At 33.9% G+C, this 15,343-nt stretch overlaps 1 protein-coding gene across 6 annotated transcripts in view; it reads right to left on the reverse strand.

Moving 5' to 3' along the window:
- The window catches only part of LOC124359155 (ras-GEF domain-containing family member 1B-like), a 657,259-nt gene that overhangs the window by 335,420 nt on the left and 306,496 nt on the right, over positions 1-15,343 (reverse strand). Inside the window, exon 1 of one of the 6 annotated variants that reach the window (XM_046811655.1) lies at positions 6,303-6,841. The exons of the other annotated variants lie outside the window; for them this stretch is intronic. The gene's annotated coding sequence lies outside the window, so the exon portion shown is untranslated. Of the gene's footprint in view, positions 1-6,302; positions 6,842-15,343 lie in introns of those variants that run through there. 6 annotated transcript variants of the gene reach the window in all.

The raw sequence follows: 15,343 nt of genomic DNA on the forward strand, positions 1-15,343 counted from the left end.
CACTAACAGTCACAACCGGATACGTGGATTGTGACCGGTTGAGTAATAATAGGTACGGGGGTTATTACCCGCATCGCCATTTGCTGACAAGTAACTCGAAACCACTATGTTCTCCGACATGACCTGCAACGGTAACGGCGCCTCAGTATTACTCACAGGGCTAGACCCAACGTTATACGTAGTCCAGGATCGTTTCGTGAAATCGATGGAGGCATTTCCCTTAATAATAGTTGCGTTAGTATTGTGAACACATTAAACAATATTGTTTTCAAATGTAAAAATGTTTTAGCTTGGATAAAACACTTCTTACATGAGAGGATATAGTTGTGTGTCAGCCTACCACATAAATAGTGGAAAGTGCCGATTTTAATCTCTTGACATTGATGTCTGATGTTGACATAAAAAACAGGAAAACGTTGAAAAAGTGTTGTAAACAAACCTTAACACATTTGAAACGGAATACAATTGTTTAAACGTAATTGTGAATAATGAAAACTAACCTTTAACACAATACTGTTAGTTTGGGATTTCAAAAGCATAAACTATGATGGAAGAGTGTAGAGTTCTGCAAATCCCATCACGGGGCGGCGTGCCTCATCAGTTTCGAACAGTTTCACAATCAGCCCTGGATTAGCTGCAGTTACCGTGTCACATACACAAATGAATCATGTTCAATCATCAAGCTTGTACGGCAACTTGTTATTACATTATGTTCCATTACACAGCGTTTATACCTTCTCGTTGTTTAAATGTATCTTTTTTATGCCTTTGTTTTGTAGAAGTAAGTTGCATGACCTTGATATTTATAATCGACACTAATTTAATAATAGATTTACAATGCAGTTTTTCTAATGTTAGTGTCACTCCATATTTGTGTATGTTATTCCCGTATACAAATTAGTAACACAATTGTGCTTGGAAACATGTTTTCTGTTTTCATACGTCCACAGCACCAACAGGATTTTAAGATGGTCTATACTCAATTTATTCTATCTTATGATCCGTAAAAGGTGGAGATATAAAACGAAAACCGTATTATAGACATTCCAATTTTAGCTCTCTTCATATAGAATAATATTGGAATTGTATGAATGTTTTCGTACTAGTTGAATGTTTACCCGTAGTGCTATTCCCATGTTGCAGTATAACCAAGTAATATTATTCATTGGTACAAGAACTTTCCAGAACCTTGTATGTACCACATTTTGAAACGCACAAAACATAAAACATGTATAGCATCAATTTTACTGTAGGTTGATTCAATTGTTGTAAATTCTCTGTTTCGAATCTTTTCAAGATCGATTCACTGAAACCTAAATAAATATAAGTAGGAAAATGTATAAAAATGCACGTTTTTTAATTATTTAAAATGTATCTTAATTGTGGGTCTGTATTGTGTGATAGTTAAAATGCACACGAGTAGTGTACCCCACTCTCCACATACACAGACTTCCTTGAAACTGTGTATTGTGACATTTGGCTTGGTAACAAATCTGTCTGGGGGATATGCGCTAACCGATTCCGCCACTATTGCAATGCCAAGTGAATATAGTTAGGTTCAGTATTTTAATGACAATTTATTTGGTGGTATTCGTGTCACTTCTTTCATGAACGCATTTAACTCATATTTTATAGCGCCTTATATTGGGATTCCATTGTTGTCTAGAAGTTTTAATCGTTCACTGACTCACAACCAGGTTAACACGATCTATTTCGTATCATAATTAACAAATGGATAATTAATTGTTTAATATTTATTAGACGGGAGTGAAGCACGATGACCGGACACGATCCGGCCCACAGCCCAATCAAGTAAGCGACAACCGGTTTACAGTGGCCATGCGTAAGTAGATAATCTTGTTTACTCCTCTCAAGAGAATTCATTATTTCCAGGATCTTATTACCCGGACCGAACACCCTGCGTCAAAATAGATCAAAGAACCTGTTACAATTATTATTTTAATGAGCGAATTTTGTCTCGGCAGAGCAGAACGTCATCCTCTAATAATATCATTCAAGCCCTTTCACTGCCGCGCACAATGATCCGCCTAATTAGGGGTCTTATCAAAGTGACAAAGACCTTATTAAATACTAGGACTCATGCGTACAATTCTTCATAGAACAAATATTCCAACTAACTAAATGCAGCGACATAACACAGTAACTAACGAATAAATTAATATGCTTCGTTTAAAAAGAAATTTCGAGAGTAACAACAAAGATGTTAAACAACGTTTAATACCACATGTCTGTTTTGAATTAGCTGTGGTGACGTTGGGTTTATGGTTGTTTTTGCCTTTCCATCCTAGGACGTTTTGCATATCCTGTCGGCAATCTCCGCCACTGTTACTGAAGGTCTGAATCTAATCCCGTTATGTTTTAGACTTCTATTTTCAGCTTTTATTTAGTTTAATTCATTAGATTTATCAACTAGTATATTCTTATAAATATATTTAATGTTGTATTCACACAAAAAATGTTATTCAAAAATCTTCAATTTTGGATACCTGCAGTAACAGTATAACAGTTGCAAATCTTAAAAGTATATCGTTTCTATCATATTACGAATTAAAATAAAAAATTTCATTATATATGTACCAACCAATATATCCAAAACGTGTACTTAACTACCTATCAAAGCCAAAGGCAATACGCAAAACTCGGTTTGCCAAGCTGTACGAGCAAATCTCTTTGATAGACTTTTCGTTTACAGCTGTGTTACTTATGCTCAAACGGAATGAATAAACTTCAGAGTATTTTAATCTTTGAATGTTAAACTATGTGGACTACATGATTAGGATCAGCCATCTTGCTCAGCAATGGCTGATCCTAATGGCGAACACAATGTATCCCAAACTTAATATAACCATTGTCACAATAACGAAGTTCGATCATTTCACGGTGGTATTGCAGGACCATCTTTTTTATTCTAATAATAAAATTGTACAGTCATATGATCACGGTTAAATTCACTGTTCAATCTGAACCAACTCACGTCCTTGTGTTGGATATTACTTTTTGCTGTATTCGAATTTACCCTACCCCTAAGATTTGTGGTAATTATCAGATTTCACCTATTCGAGGTTTGGTCGCTGGAGCAGACGATAGCATTCTGCACACATGAATGGGTGGACAAGGTACAAAGGTATCAATGGATCTAGTACAACTGGTTTGGTTGCGGCCTGACGTGGGGGGACCAGTCCTATCTGGATCCACACAGCCCACGGCCACATAGACCTTGTCGTCCTTAAATATATATAATTTACTGATCCACCACCACAGTGGCACTGGTACATGATATTTTCGGACACCTTCAGATTTGTTCGAAAATTTTAAATGGTTAGTATAAATGCAAATTGCAAATGCAGTTGAAAAATAATGGCAAAAAATAAAAAACTATATCTCAAAATTAGCTTATTATGTTTTGATAAATACAATATTTATTATCCTAAGACCGATAGAGACGATTTTACGATTAAGGTAACTTTACTTCCTAGCTAAACCACCACGACAGGACTTATCCTTCTGTCGTGGGTTTTGACATTGGGATTACTGATTGCTCTTGCTTCACAAACTTATTCTAGACATGCAGCTGATTCCTTAAATATAGACAGCATGCTTCAAGAACCTTATTCTAAGAACATCTTAATATACTACCTTATGGTAGCTAAGTTAGCTAATTAGAACGTTTTATCTAAGGGTAGTATGAATTTATTATTAAAAACTACAAATCTAAACTGCTCCCATCCAAAATTTGAGAGATGATCCCAACTGTTATTTTCATAACCAAAATAAACATTTATTCTGAAGTTATGCTTTATATAGTTATTTAAAAACCTATTAGGTCATTAAAATATTTTAACATAGTTATAAAAAAGTGAATATTCAATCAAACCCCTAATTAATTACTTATGACATTTCATAGTTCAAACCCAAAAATAATTGGCAGTCAGCTGATTAAAGTTTTCACTTAGAAATCGGCGGAAACTAAAATACCAAAGGGGTGCTTCGTATAATTGTTGTGTATGCGTTAGACTGCCACGAATCCTTCTTGTTATGGAAATAGCACATCAAAATACAGAGGTAATTCCCACTAAAATATAACCTCAGATAACGGTGTTGTCGGCATAACGAATAAACTAAGCAGATGCTGGAAGCGATCTGGCTCGAAACTGGTTTCTGGTCCCGATAAGGAAGTAAGAGTGGTTATTAGATTAAAACACAACTTCTGGTCGGCTGACATTCGTAGAGAAGAGGTCAACGTACTTTCACTTTCACGCCGACCGAAGCGGCAAACATTTCCGGCTACTGTGCAAGCAAACCTGGCACACTCGTAAAGTTATACTGGTGTACGCACGAGACTACGCTATGGCGCGGAACAGAGTAGAGTACGTACCCTAATAATACATCTATACTTAGTAAAACTGAAAATTTTCTTCGAAGTACGTATGAGCCATCTAAATTACAATCATCACAAATATCATGCATTGCAAAAACTCACATTTGGAATTATTTAGAATTTAACAACAACGTCAAAATATTATAATATTGCAAATAGCGCTATGTTGATGTTGTAGGGTATGCACACGTTTTTGAGATTGTAAACAGTGTTTATTAGATTTATATTCTCCAATACTGTATTAAAACACTACAAGTTTCAGGTTCAAGTTTTTTGACACCTTGCAAGGATAATGGTGATAAACCTGCGAAAAGCCTAAGATCGACATGCTAATCTAGGACCAACTGCCACTTAGAGGGTTACATATCGACCATTACGACATGAGTTGTGTGATTCAGCTCTCTGAATAAAGCAATGTATATATTTTTATAATCAACCTATAAAAGTAATTATGGGGTGGACCTCTGTGGTATAATTCTGCTGCAGAGGCATATGGGCAGGACAGACACACTGTTTATATATCAGATAGATGTTCATGAACAAATTAAGAAGCGTGTCTAACGATGGGACCGAAAGATGTTCTAATTAAGTTAGGCAAAAAGAAACTGTTCACATCGCTTCCATAACTGGGGATTTAAGGAAAGAAATAATAACCCTCTTAAGAGAACGATACAGCTAAGATTAGTTATGCAAGATAATTGCACTTAATAATTGATAATTGAATGAATGTAGTTTAATCCACGATTAAGTACTTTATTAAAAGCGGATGAATATTGAAAACGTCTACAAAGAGTAAATACGTTTATAAAATCGGAATATATTTTACTAAATAAAGTGTTGTAAGCTCTCCTACAATTAAACTTCAGGATATATATAAACACGTAGATTTTTTAACCTGCGCAAATCCTGTGAATATTTATGTCAACTATTAAGTTTAGTCCAGTTAAAACAGAGCCACATAAACGACTTAACGACAGAGATAACCGCGTTATCAAAAGAAGGGAGCGGTGAACCTGAAACATGTTATCTCTGTGAGTTCGGTCTACTCTACTTTGGAAAACAGTGTTGCCAAATTAAATAGGTGATCATCAGTAATAAATCCTACTTAACAATACAGTAATGAAGGCCTCTTACGAATATGAAAATATTTAAGGGTCAGGACAATCCGACAAAAAGCACCTATTAAGTTGTATAATATTCAACCCACTTCTCAAGAAAGGTAGTAGGCAGTCCTTAACTCTGTTGGTAGCACTTGAAGCATTCCCGCCAGATTTCTGTTTGTAAACAAAAGCCAGCTGACAACCCTCTATACCTCTCCGAGAATATGTGTGATGAGAGAGAAAAAGAGAGAGTGTGAGAGAGGAGGGTGACGGTGATGAAGTGAGGTACGACCTTGACAAACAAAACACCCGCATTCACTTCTCCCCATCCCTTTCCATCCCCCCCTTCCTCCTGATCACAAAAAACTAAAACACCGTCTACTTAAAAATTATGAACTCCTTAGACTGTTTATACCCTTGAATGAAAATGGGAGTACTTACTTATATTTTAATGTTATTAATTTGTTACATGTATGGCTTACAGCATCTACAGTTTCTTGGAAGATGTTTGTTTAGGAAGAATAAGACATTTGCGTTAATTTTCAAATCGTTACACTTAACGTGTAAATTATGGAATAAGTTAAATTTATATGCTCCTTGATTTCCAAGAAATTGTCACTAGATTTAAAAATATTAATTTTTTTTTTTGAAAATTAAACTGGGCATTTATGTCATGTACCTTCCAATCTAATATATAATTAATCATAATAAATTATTGTAAGGCTTATTACTAAAGAATAAACATTACTCGATAAGGAGCTAGCTTAAGTATGCAATGGAAATTATATTAAACATTGGCTTACCTGATATTTATTTCCATCGAATGACATGTAGAGTCAAAACATTGACGTGCTTGGCAAACCGTACGGAAGTCCTCAATCAATTAAGAATAACTTTCATAAACACTTAAACAACTTTTAAAACTGATGCCGTAAGGAAGTTTTTCTCACTCTTACTTTATTTTAGGACAAAATATATTAAACCACCTCTTAGGAGTAATCAACATGAAAATCAATCACTTGAGTCTATATGCACAAAACTTTCAACATAAGCATTTCCAAAATATATTCATTTTTTAATCACTAAACACCAATTATGCAAATTTGAGGTTATGTTTGCACAAACATGTTCATACTGCAACACATTTCACAGAACCGGCTGGCGGTAAACAGTTAGTAAAACGACGATGAGACACAAGTGGCATTGAAAACATCGGATCAACAAGACTCACGGTTACAATACCAAAACATTCAATCAACAATGTGACAGAACTACTGACAACACAGAGAATCAACGCTCGGCTACAAAAACACAGACTGGATAGCTGGAAACAGTCGCGCCGCGCGGGCAGTGGCGAAAGCGGCACACTACCAACACCAACCTAGCAAAACGAAATATACCTGCGCCACCAATGTATTGACGAGTGAAGGAGCGCGGCCGATCGTCGGTCTGTGGCATTCAACTAAATAACATTTATTTAGGTTTTATTTATTATGTTAATGAAGTATTTTACCACAATTAGAACAGGGAATTTTCATAAATACTCTAGGTCTGTTACTATATAGGTGTTTTAATTATATATATATATATATATATATATATATATATATATATATATATATATATATAGTATTACATTATTACTTGCATTATATGTCAGAGGAGTTATTTAGTGTGTAAATAATGTTTAGATTGCTTTGTGGCAGTATTTTCAAATCCACCACTAAACCAAAATTGTGGTCCATGATAACATTTTTTCGATACATTATTCTAACGTTTTTCATGTTAAACTGTTAACATATCATAAAAAAGCTATTTATGTGTTTTGTGTAATGAGTAAAGTTGTGTGTAGAGACACAACAAAATTCTTGATGTAATAAACTCGAATGCTGCAAGACTTCGCAAAAGATTAATAAATGCGAATTTATCGCGGGCATTCGGTAGTTACAAGCGAAAAATACAACATTAAACCACAAACGGTGAATTGAACAAAGAAAGTGTGCCACAGAATTCCTAAATTTTGAACTGCATCAGTTATATTAATATTATGAATGGCTTTGTATTTTTCCGGTAAAAATAATGTATAATTTATTATTCGTAATCGATACACCCAGAGGAATATGTTCCCTCTGAGTTTTGATATTAAAGTAGACCGAAGAATGCTGGTCATATCAATACATGTACTATTAACATTCAATATAAGCAACTGAATATATAATTTTCAAATAGTTAAAAGTAAACAAAATTGCATTGAAACATTAAGAATTGTATACACTCACCTCAGGCTACTCGCCATTTGAAGGAAAGTATGGGTACACTCAGATATTAATGGGTACTCCAGATAATAATTCCCTTGTCAAAGGGAAGCATTTTTATCATTGTTAATATTGAAAGGTTGTTGAATGATAATTTGTGAAATCGTGTATAATAAAAACTTGACTGAACAATTCTCTGAATGGCTATCAATTTAAAATAGACTGTCACTTAGAAAAAAGGTACGCGCAGGACAAAAGTATTGATAGTCAAAAGCCCCATTTCACTTTTTAATTTATTTTTTATAGTAAATGAAAAGATGCCTAATTAAATGTTGACATAAATCAAACAAACGTGTTTTGTTTATAAAAGAGAAAGATTAGAAGCGGAAAATAAATTCTTCCAAAAAAGCGTCTAAATATTCTATAGTAGGCCTAGATTTAGATTAGACTGCTGTAGTAAAAATATTGTTTCTTTGTATCCTCGGTTCTTTGTTATAAACACTTTGAATTGTAGGTGTAACTAGATTGGTTATCTTATTCAAACCAAGATGGGGAGACTCTCTTAGGAAACTGGGTATAGATAAAGTTATACAGTAGTATTATATAATGGAGTCTAAACTCCGCTCAATGTGTTTGGTCACGCGTTTTCTTGAGAAATCATATATTTACAACTGTTCAAAAAGCACATTTAGGAAGATACAGCTTTATTGATTTTAGGATTTTATTTGATTACCCTTTGCATTCTTAAGGTTATATTTCATAATACAAAACTTCATCCAATGAAAGAACGTATTTCGCCTAAAACCGTTCATTTACGCAATTCAGTTCTATTTTCGGCTCATAACCACAATATCTATATTTTAAAGCCACAATCACTAAATGTTTAATCTACTAGTAATGAACGAATGACATTTTCGTTACTTCTGATCAGCTGTTTTTTTTTTCAGAATTATTGTCTCTTATCATAGTTGTCATGATAAAGACAATGCAAAACGCGCTAAGTTTGGTCACTTCCAGGATAATGACAGATCGAACAATGTAAATGTTAAATCTATAAGTGAAAAATCTATCGATACTTATTATTTATGAACAGAGTAAACGTGTAAACGCTATTTATTTGTTGTTAACTCGCGTAACTGTTAAAAAATACAAAGTAATCTAGTATTTTTCTCTACGAATATAAATCTGAAAGAATGTTAGCCTCTACAACACTTAGAGCAGCGCCAAAATAACTTTCCGTGTGATGCAACTAGAGGCAAAACGTTATCAATAAATTATGATAGAGGCACTCAAGACCGACACAACTTCCTTGATGTCATCAAATTGGTCTGTTCATGATGACAGTCATGAGTAGAGAGAGACGGAGGTCGGACGTGCTAACTCGGACCGAGCGTAGGAGGTCAAGGTCACTCAGTCTCATCCACAGTGCCATGGCTGTATCTGTATTATACACTTATCAACAGTCATGTGCTAGTAGTTGATAAATTACACCAAATGTAACATTTACGCAGAAACCAAATATAATTCATTCCGTGAATAATTTTGGTTGTAATTATCTTATATTTAATTTTTTTTTAATTACAATTCCACTTAATTCGTCATATTTCTCAATTTGTATTAGTACTTTTGCTTCACATTAAAGAAGCTGGAAATAATAATTATTTAAACATGTTACAGCAGTATTTTAACAAAAGTTAACAATTGATATTATTTGTAAATATTAGGATTTCTTTTACAAAGTAAAAGTCTTAAAATTAAAATTAAATTTTCTAATTTTGCTAATGTACAAGTACAACCCACATTCATGATGTTGTATTACTATTTGGAAGCATTGTTTATTCGATCTTTTAAAGATCATTGTCCTACTCCTTCATCAAGTTTTGGCGTACTTAATATAGTCACTATCATATAGTAAAGGTATATTTAAAATCAAGTTTTCGTTCCTATTACAATGATCGTGTTCCTATGAAACTTAAGTCAATAACTTTTTGAGATAGTAATTGCTTTAATCTTAGTAGAAGGCTTTATAATTAATGTAACATTTTTTCTAAATCCCATGGCTTGGTTTAATTCCAACGTGACTTGCACATTGACATACGGGCAATTTGAAATTCTAATGAGTTAACATCAATGATGTAACTGCCATTCTACCCATTCGATCTAAAGAAAAATATTTAATTTTCATACTCATTCACTTTGTGGAAATGACCAGAACTAACTAAATGACGTACGAGATAGAATCCTTTCGAAAAGAGATGTTATATATAAGATAAGTTCTATATTTAGGCTTTCCAACGACATATATAAAATCAAACTGTATTTCCAACAGATATTTTACTAATAATATTTTTAAATTTTAAATATTGTAGGATAAAATACGTGTTTGATGTCATCGTTTTCTACAAATTCTTCTGGTGTACTTTTAACCCAAAAGATATCAACCAAGTTGTAAACAAGGTAACTGTGGAGAAGATAAACATGTCTTAACAAATAAGCACATTGCTCAATATTACTCACTGTACTTACTCAGAAGTCAGATAGTCCTTTAAATCCTTTAAATCCACTCTGCTTACCTGAAAAAAAAACGAATTGAAATTAATGATAGGTATATAGACAAACCTTAATCGAAAGGGAGTATGTGTTACCCTTTTGTTTCTGTTCTATTTAAAAACGTTTCTTGGTATGTTTCACCACTAATGAGATCCATTCTTTATTCCTTGAACGTAAATTATCGTCCAAATGATAACGTTAGTTATTAGTAAAATAACATTAAATATACTTGCAGGGGAGGGGGGCGGTCTTTATCTTGGGTAATCGTCCATGTTGAATGATTACACCGATTTCTGCTGTACTTTCACATATAAGAAACTAGCTTATCCCTATTGTGCTAAGTTTTAGTTTTATCGGCTTTGCCGTTAATACTACTAGACTAAAAAGAAATGGATTTATAAATGTTCTTGGTGTATTTTTGTATACTAAAGCTTATTAGTGGAGTTATCAAGTTAAGTCAAGTCGTTGATTTTCCGAGATGAATAACAATTAATGATTATACATTGCAGTGATGTCGGTCTTGTGTAGATTAAACTATTCAAAATAGTCTTTAACATTTCCTCATACCACTAAATCAACTATATCGTTTTAAAATTAAACTTATTAAATTATCAATGTAATATAAAATGGGTATTCTCGGCTACCGTTAATTAGTTTCATGCGTAATGTAAAAACTTCTGGTATTAGTTTGCCGTAGCAATCAAATTAAAGTTAATAATATCTTATTTACAAGATATGTATCCACCACACCGTGCTCCACGAAACAGGCTTCACTAACGTTGCAAATTTTCAAGTCTATAGCTTATTTCATTCTCAAGATATCCTGCAAAAAACAACATACAAAAAAGTTACATCCTGCTGACAGGCTAATGAGAAATTGTGTCACCCAACTGAGTGATGGCTTAAATGATGCTCAGGCAAATTTAATTGTTGAGCATACACCAAACCTATTCTTGTCTGTATGGAATCTAAGAATGGAAGATTCATGGAGAGTTCTGTAGATGTCTTTTCTCAAAAAACCTTGCCACTTGACACATTCAGAGTTAGGCTCCATAGCAGTGTTTAAATAGGCTACTAAAAGAGGTAGGGAAGGCAACACAACACAAGAATACGCTAAAGTTAGATCTTGTTACCAGCTTCTAATATTGACTTTCCATTCTATAAATTTTTTCTTTATACTGTATGAATGAGCTACATATTTCACGTGTTAAAATCTCATCTGATTTTACTCATCTTGATCACAAATTCATTTCTTTTGCTATTTTTCATTCCACCATAAGATAAACGTAAATAATTCACTACCAAATTCCATGGAATGACACCCACCATCATCGAACTCAGTATTTTCTGTATAAAAATGAAGCCTTTTCTAACATTTCGTCTGTAGGGCATTTAATTTTTAAAATTCATGCGGACAAACATACAAATAGACAATCATAGAAATGTAATTTGTCCAGCCTCACCAGATATGTTTCGCAAACGCTCAGTGAATACTTGATTGTTTAGATTTGGATATTTAACAACGCAAATATCAATTTATAGAACTTTTTTGTTCCATCCTGGCACAATCCTGAAATTATATGTGGTTGTTGGTTATATTTTAAAAATGACAGATCTGATACACAACCGACATGTTTAGTCTTACGTGGAGAGAGATAAGTAGAATATAACTTTATCTCGGATTGATTGAAAATTCACAAGTATTGGTACAATTCTTTCTAATAATGGTGAAGAAAATGTTCCGTACAATTTACTTGCAGCCCCTGGTTTATATGGAATGAATCGGATATCAATAAGCTTACACTGTTTAGTGAAATTGTTTTTAATGAAGCGACAGAGAAAAAGCATAATTAAGTTAAGTTATGTTTAGCACATCAGTGACTTTAGTGAAATATTATACAGGGTATAAACAAAATACAGCATGTATATAGTGAAAATAACATTACGAGAATAATCAAAAATTAATCATGTGTGGTTTAACTTTTTGTTTTTGCTAATAAACAACATTTCAGTCTGGTTAGCCGAGCAGGAACATTCCTCTTTTGATAATTCCCAATAATTACAATATGGAATATGTGTTCTTTAATATTATGTTCTTGCTAATTTGCACCATTTCTTTCAGTCTAGTTAGTAGAGCGGGAACATTCCTTTTCTGACGATTTCCGACAATTACAATATGAAACATGTGTGGTTTAACCTTTTCTTCCAGCTAATATGCAACATTTCAGTCTAGCTAGCAAAGCAGAAATATTACTCTTTTGACGGTTCCCGACAATTACAATATGAAACATGTGTGGTTTAACATGTTCTTGCAAATATGCAACATTTCAATCTAGTTTTTAGAGCAGGAACATTCCTCTTTTGATAATTCCCGATAATTACAATATGGAATATGTGTTCTTTAATATTATGTTCTTGCTAATATGCAACATTTCAATCTAGTTTTTAGAGCAGGAACATTCCTCTTTTGACAATTCCCGATAATTACAATACGTGTGGTTTAACTTTATGTTCTTGCTAATATCCAACATTTCAGTCTAGTTAGCAGAGCGATAACAAGTCACGATAATTACAATTCTACTGGTACGGTACTGGTACTACGTGGATCGCAATTAAAGAACAAGAACGAGCTCCCCGACGTCGAGCCGAGACTCAATATTCTGGTGTTCCTCACTCTACGGTCTGGTAAATCCATTGTGGCTCGCCCGGAGCCATATCCCGGGCTGGCTGGGCCGCTGAATAAAATACAAGAGCACTGTACTCCTTCCGCCCAGCCATATCACAACGCTTCATATGTCTCTTGTACACATAACTTATTTAAAATGATATGATTTTACTGTCAAGTTGGTTTACAATGATTTGAAGAAGTATGCAATAAATATTATATATGTTATTAAGTGATTGATAAATAATATCCATTTATTCAAACATATTTTTTCAAATAACATATAATAATTACAAAAGAATGTGTTTGTGTAAATATAGTTGTACAGTTTCAATCCAGAGAGAACGGTCCTCGCTCAAATAGCCTAATCCGATCCATAGAGTACTGCTAGCAAGACTTTCTTAACATACCCAGACACCATCCCTTCCGTGCTCCTCTGGATACATTGAGTTCTCCAAACCACTTTTGAACTCTGAATCTTTAATCCAGTACATACACAGTAAATCTAGAAACGCAAGATGTCCTTCTGGGATTTGTACTTTAAGGTCAAGAGAAACAAGAAATGTAATTTAAACATGAATCAGATCCGCTAAGTTAACCGTGTGTATGTCGATTTTTAGAAATTTGAAAATGTTTTAAAGAGTCGAATAACTAACCAAATGTACTACTTCATAGCTTAGGCGGGGGATAACAAATATAGTCATAGTATCCAGAAATTACTACTTTTAGTGTGGTGACCAGATCAGATGTGTTCAACAAAGTGATAAGTAAAAGCTATCCATATATACGATCATTTATGATTATATAGCAAAATTTATTATTTTAATGCAGTCTGCTTTGATAACCGTAAACCAAACCCTATTCAAATCGTAGTCACCAAATTTATTTGGGGAATTAATTAAGAGATAAGGCTTTTTCCTTCGGTATTCAGTTATTTATTATGAACCAGTAGAAAATTTGAACTGCATAAGCACTTCACTTGAATTCTCATTAAATCGATAGACGAATTTTTCTAAGAAACAAATCTATCGTCAGACGCGTTAATTTTTGGTGGATGTTGAAATGGGAGGTGAAAGGATTAAAACTATAAAAAACAAAATTTTTCTCAGATTATATTTTTTTCTTGTGTGATACATAGATAACCAAAACTGAAAGGTTATCAATAATAGTTATAAATATCAAAAAACTACTAAATAAAAGATTTTAAGGGTCGGTTTACGTAGAAACGATGCAAATTTTAAAATATATTCACAGGATTGATTGACATCTAAAGGTAGCTTTTAATTAAATGTATTAAGCAGTTGAGCATTATAACTGACTATTTTATCTGGAATTGTGTATTTTTTTTGCGTTTGACACAGATAGGAGGGCGTCATAACTGACGTTTGAGTCTGAGATTTGAGTAGGATTGCACGTTTGAGATTGTGCGTATGATATTTGATTCGGTAGTAAAGGTGCCCGAATGTGATAGATTCATGTCGCTCTCTGCGAAGTAGAGTGTTACTACTGACTGTTGCGTTCTAGAGTTACCTGTAATAGGTGACCTGGTGAGTAAAGCTAATAGAATATAATAAATGTATCGGTCTCTGTGCATCATAACTGACTACTGTGACTGAAGATACATGTGATAGGTGACTCGTTACTAAAGGTACTCGAGTGCGATAAATCCATCGCTCATAGTGGATAAGAGCATCATAGCTGACTTGTGTATGAAGATGCGTGTGATAGGTGACTCGTTAGTAAAGGTGCTTGGGTTGCGATAAATCTATCATCGCTCTTTGTGGAGTAGAGCATCATAACTGACTGTTGGTGTCTGAAGATACATCATGTGATAGGTGACTCGTTAGTAAAGTTGCTAGAGTGCGATAAATCCATCGCTCAACAGTGGATAAGAGCATCATAGCTGACTGTTGTGTATGAAGATGCGTGTGATAGGTGACTCGTTAGTAAAGGTGCTTGTGGGTGGCGATAAATCTATCGCTCTTTGTGGAGTAGAGCATCATAACTGACTGTTGTGTCTGTAGTTTGCGTGTAATAGGTGAATCGTTAGTAAAGTTGCTAGAGTGCGATAAATCTGTCGCTCTTTGTGGAGTAGAGCATCATAACTGACTGTTGTGTCTGTAGTTGCGTGTAATAGGTGAATCGTTAGTAAAGTTGCTAGAGTGCGATAAATCTGTCGCTCTTATTTCATAAACTGACTGTTGTGTCTGTAGTGCTGTAATAGGTGAATCGTTAGTAAAGTTTGCTAGAGTGCGATAAATCTTAGTGATAGAGCATCATAACTCGCTCTTGTGGAGTAGTAAGGCATCATAACTACTGTTGTGTCTGTAGTTGCGTGTAATAGGTGAATCGTTAGTAAAGTTGCTAGAGTGCG

Source organism: Homalodisca vitripennis, chromosome 4 (assembly GCF_021130785.1).
Source record: "Homalodisca vitripennis isolate AUS2020 chromosome 4, UT_GWSS_2.1, whole genome shotgun sequence".
In the NCBI taxonomy this organism is placed as follows: Eukaryota; Metazoa; Arthropoda; class Insecta; order Hemiptera; family Cicadellidae; genus Homalodisca; species Homalodisca vitripennis.